The sequence below is a fragment of the Sphaeramia orbicularis genome, chromosome 13, assembly GCF_902148855.1.
Source record: "Sphaeramia orbicularis chromosome 13, fSphaOr1.1, whole genome shotgun sequence".
In the NCBI taxonomy this organism is placed as follows: Eukaryota; Metazoa; Chordata; class Actinopteri; order Kurtiformes; family Apogonidae; genus Sphaeramia; species Sphaeramia orbicularis.
In genome coordinates, this window is record NC_043969.1 from 10,671,179 (window position 1) to 10,682,310 (window position 11,132).

At 39.9% G+C, this 11,132-nt stretch overlaps 2 long non-coding RNA genes across 3 annotated transcripts; both read right to left on the bottom strand.

Moving 5' to 3' along the window:
- Window positions 1–4,105: 4,105 nt before the first annotated feature.
- On the bottom strand, window positions 4,106–7,272 carry LOC115431934 (uncharacterized). Of its 2 annotated transcripts, none has more exons than XR_003937152.1 (4): window positions 6,906–7,272; window positions 6,493–6,665; window positions 6,321–6,419; window positions 4,106–4,130 (listed from the first exon to the last, which is right to left on the bottom strand). It is a non-coding gene; the product is annotated as an uncharacterized LOC115431934 (long non-coding RNA). The 2 variants fall into 2 exon arrangements; XR_003937153.1 differs by lacking the exon at window positions 4,106–4,130 and adding an exon at window positions 6,077–6,137.
- Window positions 7,273–7,990: 718 nt separating this feature from the next.
- Window positions 7,991–9,532, bottom strand: LOC115431933 (uncharacterized). The gene is made up of 3 exons (XR_003937151.1): window positions 9,333–9,532; window positions 8,118–8,237; window positions 7,991–8,032 (listed from the first exon to the last, which is right to left on the bottom strand). It is a non-coding gene; the product is annotated as an uncharacterized LOC115431933 (long non-coding RNA).
- Between the last annotated feature and the right edge of the window lie 1,600 nt (window positions 9,533–11,132).

Sequence of the window (11,132 nt, forward strand, 5' to 3'; positions counted from 1 at the left end):
GACAGGGGGTCTACTACAGGTGGACTAACTGGACAGGGGTCTACTACAGGTGGACTAACTGGACAGGGGGTCTACTACAGGTGAACTAACTGGACAGGGGGGTCTACAACAGGTGGACTAACTGGACAGGGGTCTACTACAGGTGGACTAACTGGACAGGGGTCTACTACAGGTGGACTAACTGGACAGGGGGTCTACTACAGGTGGACTAACTGGACAGGGGCTCTACTACAGGTGAACTAACTGGACAGGGGCTCTACTACAGGTGAACTAACTGGACAGGGGTCTACTACAGGTGGACTAACTGGACAGGAGGTCTACTACAGGTGAACTAACTGGACAGGGGGTCTACTACAGGTGGACTAACTGGACAGGGGTCTACTACAGGTGAACTAACTGGACAGGGGGTCTACTACAGGTGGACTAACTGGACAGGGGTCTACTACAGGTGGACTAACTGGACAGGGGGTCTACTACAGGTGAACTAACTGGACAGGGGGGTCTACTACAGGTGAACTAACTGGACAGGGGTCTACTACAGGTGGACTAACTGGACAGGGGTCTACTACAGGTGGACTAACTGGACAGGGGGTCTACTACAGGTGAACTAACTGGACAGGGGGTCTACTACAGGTGGACTAACTGGACAGGGGTCTACTACAGGTGAACTAACTGGACAGGGGGTCTACTACAGGTGGACTAACTGGACAGGGGGTCTACTACAGGTGAACTAACTGGACAGGGGGTCTACTACAGGTGAACTAACTGGACAGGGGTCTACTACAGGTGGACTAACTGGACAGGGGGTCTACTACAGGTGAACTAACTGGACAGGGGTCTACTACAGGTGGACTAACTGGACAGGAGGTCTACTACAGGTGAACTAACTGGACAGGGGGTCTACTACAGGTGGACTAACTGGACAGGGGGTCTACTACAGGTGAACTAACTGGACAGGGGGTCTACTACAGGTGGACTAACTGGATAGGGGTCTACTACAGGTGAACTAACTGGACAGGGGGTCTACTACAGGTGGACTAACTGGACAGGGGGTCTACTACCGGTGGACTAACGGTCAGTGATGTGACTGCAGTACCGCTGTTGTATTCAGTGTAGTTGTGAACAGTGGTGCTGTTGGTTCTATACAGGTGGATGCTGTTATGGACTGTTTGATGACTTGTTAAGAGACAGACAGACCAGCGATCCTGCGAGTAGGATCTGTTCACAGTGTTGTGTGAAAACTTTCTTTGGTAGTGTTATGGGATTGGTGTGTGTGTGTGTGTGTGTGTGTGTGTGTGTGTTCCTTAAAGTGCGAGAGCGGTGTGTGGCGCGTGCGTATGCGTATGGTGTGAGTGGTTGAGCAAGGTGAGGGAGAGGCAGTTTTGAGTATGAGTGTGTAAGAGGACAGAAGGAAAAAGTGTTCTAACATCGATATACTGTGCATAAATAAAAGCTGCTGTCTTCTACTACTGGCAAGGGAGTTAACCCTGACATCGGCCATGTTATATTGACTATATTGACTTTAATGCAAACACTAGAAAAACCTGCAGTTGAAAAAGTCTGTAAATCTTATTGGAGATAAAAAAAACAAAAAAATCTCCTTTTAATCTAACAAACAGACAATAGAAACAATTTCGTTTTGATTTTGTATCTTTCATAGATGCGTGCACATACTGTGTTTAGCAAATTTATTAGAACACCTTTCCCTATTTGTCTCAAACACCATCTAACATCATGAAGTGCTTTATTGGGTCTCTTTCATTTTCAGTGAATTCTCAGTGTTTTAAAATTTGAACAGTAATGACAAATTTCAATCTGATTTCACCTTTTTATTCACAAATTTGATCAAATCCACTGGGCTTCTCTGAGAAGTCACAAATTAATCAAGCATAACATTAAACCACTAAAACTACTTTTTCTGTTGAGTAATGCAAGTAACTAAGTATAATTTGATATCTTAATCAAGAAGCATTACTATACTTTTCTATTTTTTTTTTTCAGTTTTTTGTGAATCAGTAAATTAGATTTTAGCTCAAACAAATGTCAGTCAAAGAGCTTCTGCATACTAGTGTATTAAAAATTACAGAAACATAAAAATGACTTTGGTAATTACCAATGATGTTAATAATTTAGACCAGATGTGACATAAACCTTACACTGGGCGGTGGTCAAATAAATTTGTTAAACGGTGCAGATAGATAGATAGATAGATAGATAGATAGATAGATAGATAGATAGATAGATAGATAGATAGATAGATAGATAGATAGATAGATAGATAGATAGATAGATAGATAGATAGATAGACAGATAGGTATGTCATGTGTGTGTACCCTTTCAGCCTCCAGATGTAGGGCAGTGAGTTTTGTTTCAACCTCAGATGGTGTTTTCTGTAGAAGACCACAAACTGCACCTGTGAAGCTGTCTCACTGTCAGTGGGATATTTGTGTCACTTACAGTGAGGGGGTCTTTCCTTCAGCTGATTTTTATTCACCCCCTGCATCTGAATATGTGGTGAGGGCAAAGGTTGCGCTAGACATTTTTATTGTCCATCATACTGACGGACAGGGTCGTAAAAATTCCATCATAACATATTATTTTCCGTCATTTAAAATGTTTATTTTTTAATGATAAAGAGATATATTTAGTAGTATTTAATGTTAAAAAAACATCTCAATGATGCAACAACTGTAGTTGCTGCTGGCTGATAAACCAACATGATATCACGACTCGCATAATTATATACGCCAGTATTAAATGGTGTGTTATCATGCACTGAGGGTTAGAGTTCAGGTTCTGTGAACCAGAGATCTACACACAAATTTACATGTCATCAAATAACACATGAAAGGTAGAAAATGCGGACATATAGCACACCAAATGCCATAAGAACTGGAGTATTCCTTGCTTGTCCGTCATCCTTCACCACATCAGTCCCTCTTTTTTTTTTAACCGCGTTTATCAATGCCATCACGTTTACTGGGCTTTTTAAAATAAGGAGACTCAGCTGTCTTCACATTTTGCGCGAGCAAAGTAGCATCTAATTTTGGCTAAAGTCAGCTAAACAACGACACAAGACTGGACACTGACTGATTAATATGCACACTGACCATCAACTGGACAGGGGTCTCCTACAGGTGGACTAACTGGACAGGGGGTCTACTACAGGTGGACTAACTGGACAGGGGGTCTACTACAGGTGGACTAACAGTCAGTCATGTGACTGCAGTACCGCTGTTGTATTCAGTGTAGTTGTGAACAGTGGTGCTGTTGGTTCTATACAGGTAGGATACTGTTATGGACTGTGTGATGACTTGTTAAGAGACAGACAGACCAGCGATCCTGCGAACAGGATCTGTTCACAGTGTTGTGTGAAAACTTTCTTTGGTAGTGTTATGGGATTGGTGTGTGTGTGTTCCTTAAAGTGCGAGAGCGGTGTGTGGCATGTGCGTGTGCGTATGGTGTGAGTGGTCGAGCAAGGTGAGGGAGCGGCAGTTTTGAGTATGAGTGTGTAAGAGGACAGAAGGAAAAAGTGTTCTAACATCGATATACTGTGCATAAATAAAAGCTGCTGTCTTCCACTACTGGCAAGGGAGTTAACCCTGACATTGGCCATGGAGGAAATCTGCCCTGTGCTCACTGACTACGGTCGGACGAGCCAAGCAGGAAAGGTTAACAGTAGATTACCCTTAGTATTTGAATCTGTCAAAATGACGGACGGCCTTCAGAATTTTCCGTCATTTAAAAAAAAAAAAATCCGTCAATGACGGAATATTTTCGGTTAACGCGACCTCTGGTTGGCATACATTAAAATGTGATTTTGGAAGGACTCCAGATCAGCAGTGGACCTGTGGGTGGTGGGGGAGAATTGACATTTTGGGGGATTTTGAAAATCACTTTCTACCAGAAGTATATACTTATTAGAAAAAACCCATCACATTACCTAAAGTTCAGGTATTTGTGGACCTCGTTAAGCCACCACTTGTTTCTAACGATGCTCTTCAGGGCCTCATGTGCCATGGAGTCTCTCACAAGCCACTGTTGACTTCCACCAGATTCCAAGTCTGCATGCTGGCAGCCTCCCAGTACCCACTTGTGTTTGTGACATGATGTAGAAGTCCAAGCCACAACTCCTACAAATAATTTATTAATATTATGTACAGACAAAAACAAGCATGCACATAGTACGTACTCCAGTGCTGATGATGGTCTTTGTAAGTGCATTTACTGTACTCGTGAGTACAGTAAATTGAGAACTTAATAAAATAAAAAAAATGGATGGATAACAATAAATTAATTCTAAATGTAAGTAAAACAAAAGTATTGATATTTGGTAATCATAAAAGTAACCCAGAATTACAAAGAAAAATAGACTGTAAAATTACTAACAGAAAATAAATTCTTTGGAGTAATAATTGATAACAAGTTTTCATGGAATGCCCACATCAAACATAAAAGAACAAAAATTTCAAAAAGCCTCTCAAAAATGAGTAAAGGAAAGCAATGACTTTCTAGAACATAGTAATAATCTCTTTATTCAAAATAATTAAAAATTAATTACCTTGAGAAATGTCATACCTTGTTAATCTTATTTAAAGCATTTACCAAATCAGTATCACATAACATAAAAAGATTTTTTACACTTATAGACAGTACTTATGGCATAAGAGGCTTTTGAAATGTTACACTATATAAGGTTCGAACTACTAGGAAGAACTTTTTAAAACTTAAACTAAAACTTAAACTTAAAACTTTTTAAAAAAAATTTTTTATATTATAAGTGTACATGGCAATAGCTATATTGTCTTGATCACCTTTATTTATTAATTTATTTGCTTTGCTATAACTGCCTTGTACACACAAAAGTTATGTTTTCTTCTTCTGCTCGAAACAAACATAAACAAACAAGTGGGTCACCTCACTGACCACAAGGACATTTCGGTAGCTACCTGTGGTAACCTTTAATCTTTAAGGTACTATATAAAATCAAGGAGCCATGTGTACTTATTCTTCCCTTTGCCAACAAGCTATGTGTAATTACCCTGTATGTTAGTTACAGACATTACTTTTTGATGGAGTTGCCATAAAGCATTACAAATATTTTCCAAAAAATGACAACTTACAAGGAAGTCTTCGTAAGGATCTGCTGGTTTGCAGCACCACCAAAAGTGGTTGACAACATCTTTCAGCCAACAGTTCAATCTTGACTGACCCTTGAGCTGTGCAGCCTGGAACAGACATAACAGTCATCATTACATACCTTTAATTGGGGTGGGTTGTCATGCATAAAATCAAGCCATAATAATGACAGCAGAACTTACAGCATGGATCCTTTTTGCCATATTCTTAGCCCCATGCCACATATCCAGGCTGTGCTGCACCCCAAGGTCTTTGTACTTTCCTTTGTCTGATTCAGAAAAATAAAATGTAAAAAATTAAGTACAGTAAATACAACCCACCCCAGAATACCAGCAGCTGTTCAAATTAATTCTTAAAGTAACAGTCCTAACAGACAATTTCAGTGCCAACTTACTCATTAGGGAGGAGATCTGAACATGGGCATCAGTGCAGACCTCCACTAGCTTCACCTCATTCAGAGGCCTGTCAACTGTCCGCACAAATCTCTCTCCCTCCATGATTATGGAATTTCGCCCCGTTTCCCTTTTGTCCACAGTGATGACAGAGATTATTTCCCTTGATTCATTCTCCATTGCAGTGTATGTACAGTACTGGGCACAATGTCCAGGCCTGTCCATTCTTCCATTCGCTTTTGAAACAGTTAACAATAATTAGTGATTTTCACAGAACATCAAATTCACATTCGACATACTACTTTAGCCTGAAAGAACAAAAAATGTGTACATTACCTACTATCACCACATCTCTGTCTTTTAGGCGATGTGTAGCCTCAGCCCTCCTCTCCTCCCAATATTCCTTTACAGTATCTACACAATATATGTCCTGAATACTGAAGAAGGAACTATGGTCCACCATCCCCATGTTCATGAACCGAAACAGAAGAGAGATTTTGGCGTAGTTATTCCCTGAGAGCAGGATATTGCTGGCCAACATGAAGTCCCGTATTTCACAGTAGGCTGTGAGCTCCATCTCCACACAGCATAGCCAACAGGACAGGTCTGACAAAAAAGGGGACATACTTCAAGTTGCATTAATAAATAAAAAAACAGAATGGCTTTAAATAAGTACATCAAAAACTTTGGAATCTTAATAGAGTGTCACAAAACCATTGTCAATGCATTAGCATTGCCTCCAACACAGATCTAAAATTATTTGGAATGTAGTGTGATTACAACACCTACCCATTCCATGATGCTCGCAGTACCCCTGCGAGTAATGGTAACTTCAAAGGGAGGACGGTACTGACACTCCACTTGGCTGACACCACATCTGTATGGGCACTTTGGACTGAAAGCACAAGGGTTGTTGCTAGCTGCTTCAAACAATCCTCATATGTGATGGAGGCTTGTTTACCAATTAGGTCATCTTCAGTCATGACATCCAGTGTATCACGGAAATTAGGTTGATGAGGTGGAGGTAGGTCGACTGATGGAGGCTCTAAATCCGGGATGTCATGTATTGACTCACTTGCATCTATCAAAGGCAGACTGTCTAGGCATGGTGGTGCCTGCAATGCTCCACCCATCCTAAAGAAATGAAAAATATATTTACTATGTATACATTCCCTATTAATACAAAAATTATGCCTGCATGGTGCTGCAGCAGTAATAAGTAGATAGTAGTTCACCTATGTAGATACCTTCAGTAGCTGTTCTCTGTGGATATCTTTTTTTGGTGTGTGTAATTATTTCAATCGAATGAATGTCTGATGCAGTATTGTGAATAATCTGTGAAGCAGTAACTATGGGAATGAAAAGGTAACTTACCGAATACTAATATGAGGGACATAGTCCTCATACTGACTGTCATCTGCTTCAATGTCTTCATCATTATTGACACCTCCACCATCATCCCAATCAATTCTGTCAAATTTGATAGAAAAAAATGTTTTATAATAACTATAATACACATCAGCACATCTTGTTGCACACTATACAGCCAAACTGAGGTGCACTTACACACTATTCTTCAGGTCATTTATCTCCTGCTCATCCATGTTCTGAATTTCAGCATCCTGGATGCTCATGTTCTGTAGACTAAAAGAAAACAATTTGGCTGTCACACTATGGATTGGTGTAAATAAGTACATGTTCAACGTCATTTCTCGTTTTTAAGCAAATGAGGAAGCTTGAGATGCTTTATCTACCTTTCCTCTAGAACAGGGGCGTCGAACTCATTTTAGTTCAGGGGCCAAATTCACCCCAATTTGATCTCAAGTGGGCCGAACCGGTAAAATAATACCAGTGAAAAAAAGTAAAATTACATTATGATAATGTTTATATCTACATCGTTTCCTTAAAAATCTGAAGAACGTGAACAACTTGAAATGTCTTAAGAAAAACAAATGCAGTTTTAACAATATTCTGCATCAGTTTATCATTTACATATGTGCATGACAACTTACATTACAATTACAAATACACAAAACATTTAGTAACAGGTATGATATTGATAAAATTGCATTTACAAGACATTCCACGTTGTTCATATTTGTTCAGGTTATTTACATTTTTTGTAAAAGGATAGTTTGTTAATGTAAACATTTTCATATAATTTTACTTTTTTTACACTAAAACAAAGATAAAATCTGCAGTTGTCATTATTTATAGGTTATTATGACAGTATTTTTGTAGTCTGACCCAACTGAGATCTAATTGGCTTATATGTGTCTGTATGGAACCTGAATTAAAATGATTTTTACACTATTGATTGTTAAAATCTTCAGTGTAATTTTTGCATTTGACAAATTCATCCCGCGGGCCAGATTGGACCCTTTGGCGGGCCGGATTTGGCCCCCGGGCCGTATGTTTGACACCTGTGCTCAAGAACCTCAGTGGCATTTATGGTGCTCTCAGGATTTTCCAGTCTTTCTATCACAGGCAGCTGGTCCTCTCTATGGATAGTGTAGGTGTGTTGGAACACTGGAATGTTTCCATACATAAAATGGAAATGAAAACTATGTGACACTGACCACTTACCGATTTGAAAGTGTTTCAGATGATGGACATCCAATACTGGAAAGTGAGGGCGCAGTCAAGGGGTGCTTCTTCCACTTTCTCTGCCTCTAACTGGGGGTTGAGGTGCTGGGACCATCATAGCTGAAGAGACAAACATTTTATCATACATAACAAATACACAGGGGTTGGACAAAATAATGGAAACACCTTAAAAAATCAACAAAATATAATTTAATATGGTGTAGGTCCGCCTTTTGCGGCAATTACAGCCTCAGTTCTCCGAGGTATTGATTCATACAACTTGTGAATTGTTTCCAAAGGAATTTTAAGCCATTCCTCAGTTAGAATACCCTCCAACTCTTTTAGAGACGATGGCGGTGGAAATCGACGTCTTACTTGAATCTCTAAAACTGACCATAAATGCTCAATAATGTTGAGGTCTGGGGACTGTGCCGGCCATACGAGATGCTCAACTTCACTAGAATGTTCCTCATGCCATTCTTTAACAATTCTAGCTGTATGGATTGGGGTATTATCATCTTGAGGTGAAGGTGTTTCCATTATTTTGTCCAACCCCTGTATAACAGCCAACACATTTGCCACAGAGATATCGCCGTGTCCAGTTTCAGTAACACAAGTGGTTGGCTGTTGCAGGATAGTAACTTATTCAGTTCTATCAGAAAAGATCGAGGCTACTGACAAATAAAAAACGTTAGTAATGGTCATATTGGTCAGCTTGCTCTTCACTCTTCGGCGTGAATAGTCCACCAAGTTCAACGGGACAAACAGCGAGCACACTAGCATGGGTTCACCGTGGCTCTCAGGGCAGCTGCTGCGGCTTAGTGCTACTGTTACCCCGGCTACATGCCTTGGGCCAGCCGCCACAGAATCCATTCCAATGCCTCGTTATGCCCCCACTGTCTCTGTTCTACGTGACACTATACTATGCGTAAAGACAGAAACAGGACTTATTTAACCTATGTATTGCATAAATTACGTTTCATATTGCCATGCCGTGCTAACGGTCTTAGCATAATGCATTCCTAAAGTTAGCGATAACGAGTCGCCGTTTTCGTTTCTCAAACAATTTGTTACCAGGTCAATTTTATGACCCAACTGCATACGGGCAAGCTACTATGAACGAACATGCATAACGTTACTGACTAAAGTGAATAACTGAAACATCCGTGATTACAGTGAGTAGAACAGAGTTAGCCAAACTTAGCTGAATCTTACCTGTCCAGGAGAAAATTAGCGACTTCGGCGTCGGTCTTCAAATTCTTCTCCGCTTTCAGTCGTCTCCATCTTTAAAAAGCATCTCCTATACATATCCTTGTTTTGTTTCTGACCTTGTCATGACTTATTTGGGAATCATAACGAGGCTTTTTAGGCTAAGTAATGTCAGACATTGTGGACAGAGCTGCAGCTCACTGGCAAATGGCAACCTAGCTGCCCAAACGCTCCTGACTCTGTGATTGGGCGATAGGTGATGGGCGGAGCTTCAGACCAAAACACACAATGGCAAATGGCAACCTAGATGCCCAAACGCTCCTGACTCTGTGATTGGGCGATAGGTGATGGGCGGAGCCTCAGACCAAAACACACAATGGCAAATGGCAACCTAGATGCCCAAACGCTCCTGACTCTGTGATTGGGCGATAGGTGATGGGCGGAGCTTCAGACCAAAACACACAATGGCAAATGGCAACCTAGATGCCCAAACGCTCCTGACTCTGTGATTGGGCGATAGGTGATGGGCGGAGCCTCAGACCAAAACACACAATGTAAACATAAACATCATTTCGGGGCTGACACTAAGCTTTTCAAATACGGATATTCTGGCTGGACTGCTGCTGTCAGTGATATCAGTATTTCAGATGAACATGATTCCTTAACCCTTTCAATGCATAGTGGTCACTACAGTGGACAGTTCTTTTCCAGCTGTTCTCTTGTATATTCATGGGTTTTGTTGTTTTAGTTCCATATCAGCCAACACAGTGGACGCTTATGCACCATCCCATAATACAATGACATTCACACTGTTACTGTAACTTTGCTGTCCTTGATAAACCTGATCTGCAGTAACATGTTTGAGTGTAAATCAATTGCTAATAAAAATTGGGAATATGATAAAATGTGAGAAAACATCAGATTAGCTGTATTAAGAATATTTTGATTTTATAGTTTTCACACAGTATATCACTGTCTGATATTGCATTCTTTGCTTCAAAAATTAAACACACGGTGTCCAGCAGAGTGGTTTTTGGAACTCCATGAAAACTTATGAAGGTAGATTTGTGTTTTGTTAACCGAAAAAAAAAAAAAAAAAAATCAATAAAAAAAAAATTCACTTTAATCAAAGAAAAAGTGTTCAAATGCAATTTTTTGGATCGTAAATATAAATTTTTTTGCATTCAAACACTTTTTTTTTTATTGAAATGTTTTTTTTAGTTAAAGCCATAAAGAAACAAATCTACCTTCACAAAAAAAAAAAACAAAAAAACAAAAAAAAAACAGGTTTATTAAAAAAAAAAAAATCAGTCACATTGTTTTTTCATGCCTAAAGAGGAATAAAGACACTCAGGAATAAAATCTCGGCTAAGGTTGTCATAATTCATGCATGAAAGGGTTAATGTCTTACTTTGAACATAACATGAAATTCCTACATACTGCAGCTTTAAACATTCTGTGTGTGTGTGTGTGTGTGTGTATGTGTGTGTGTGTGTGCGTGTGTGTGTGTGTGTGTCCTTTCAGAGTTCCTGCAATTTCGTGTCGAGGTGCCGATGTTGGGAATAGTGACTGGAGGATCCATGGACTTCATGGCGCTCCTCATCCTCAGTCTAATCGTCCTTTGTCTAATGCAAAAAACAAAAGCAAGACCTTTGGTAAGACTAGAAACAGGCTGTGTTTATTGAGCAAATCAAATGGGAAATGTACTGTATGGGTGATGTACAGTTTAATAAGAAACATTTATTTAGGACAAAATCTCTTTGTGTCATGTTCCAGATGAGCCAGTGGAGATTCTGATGACCAAGA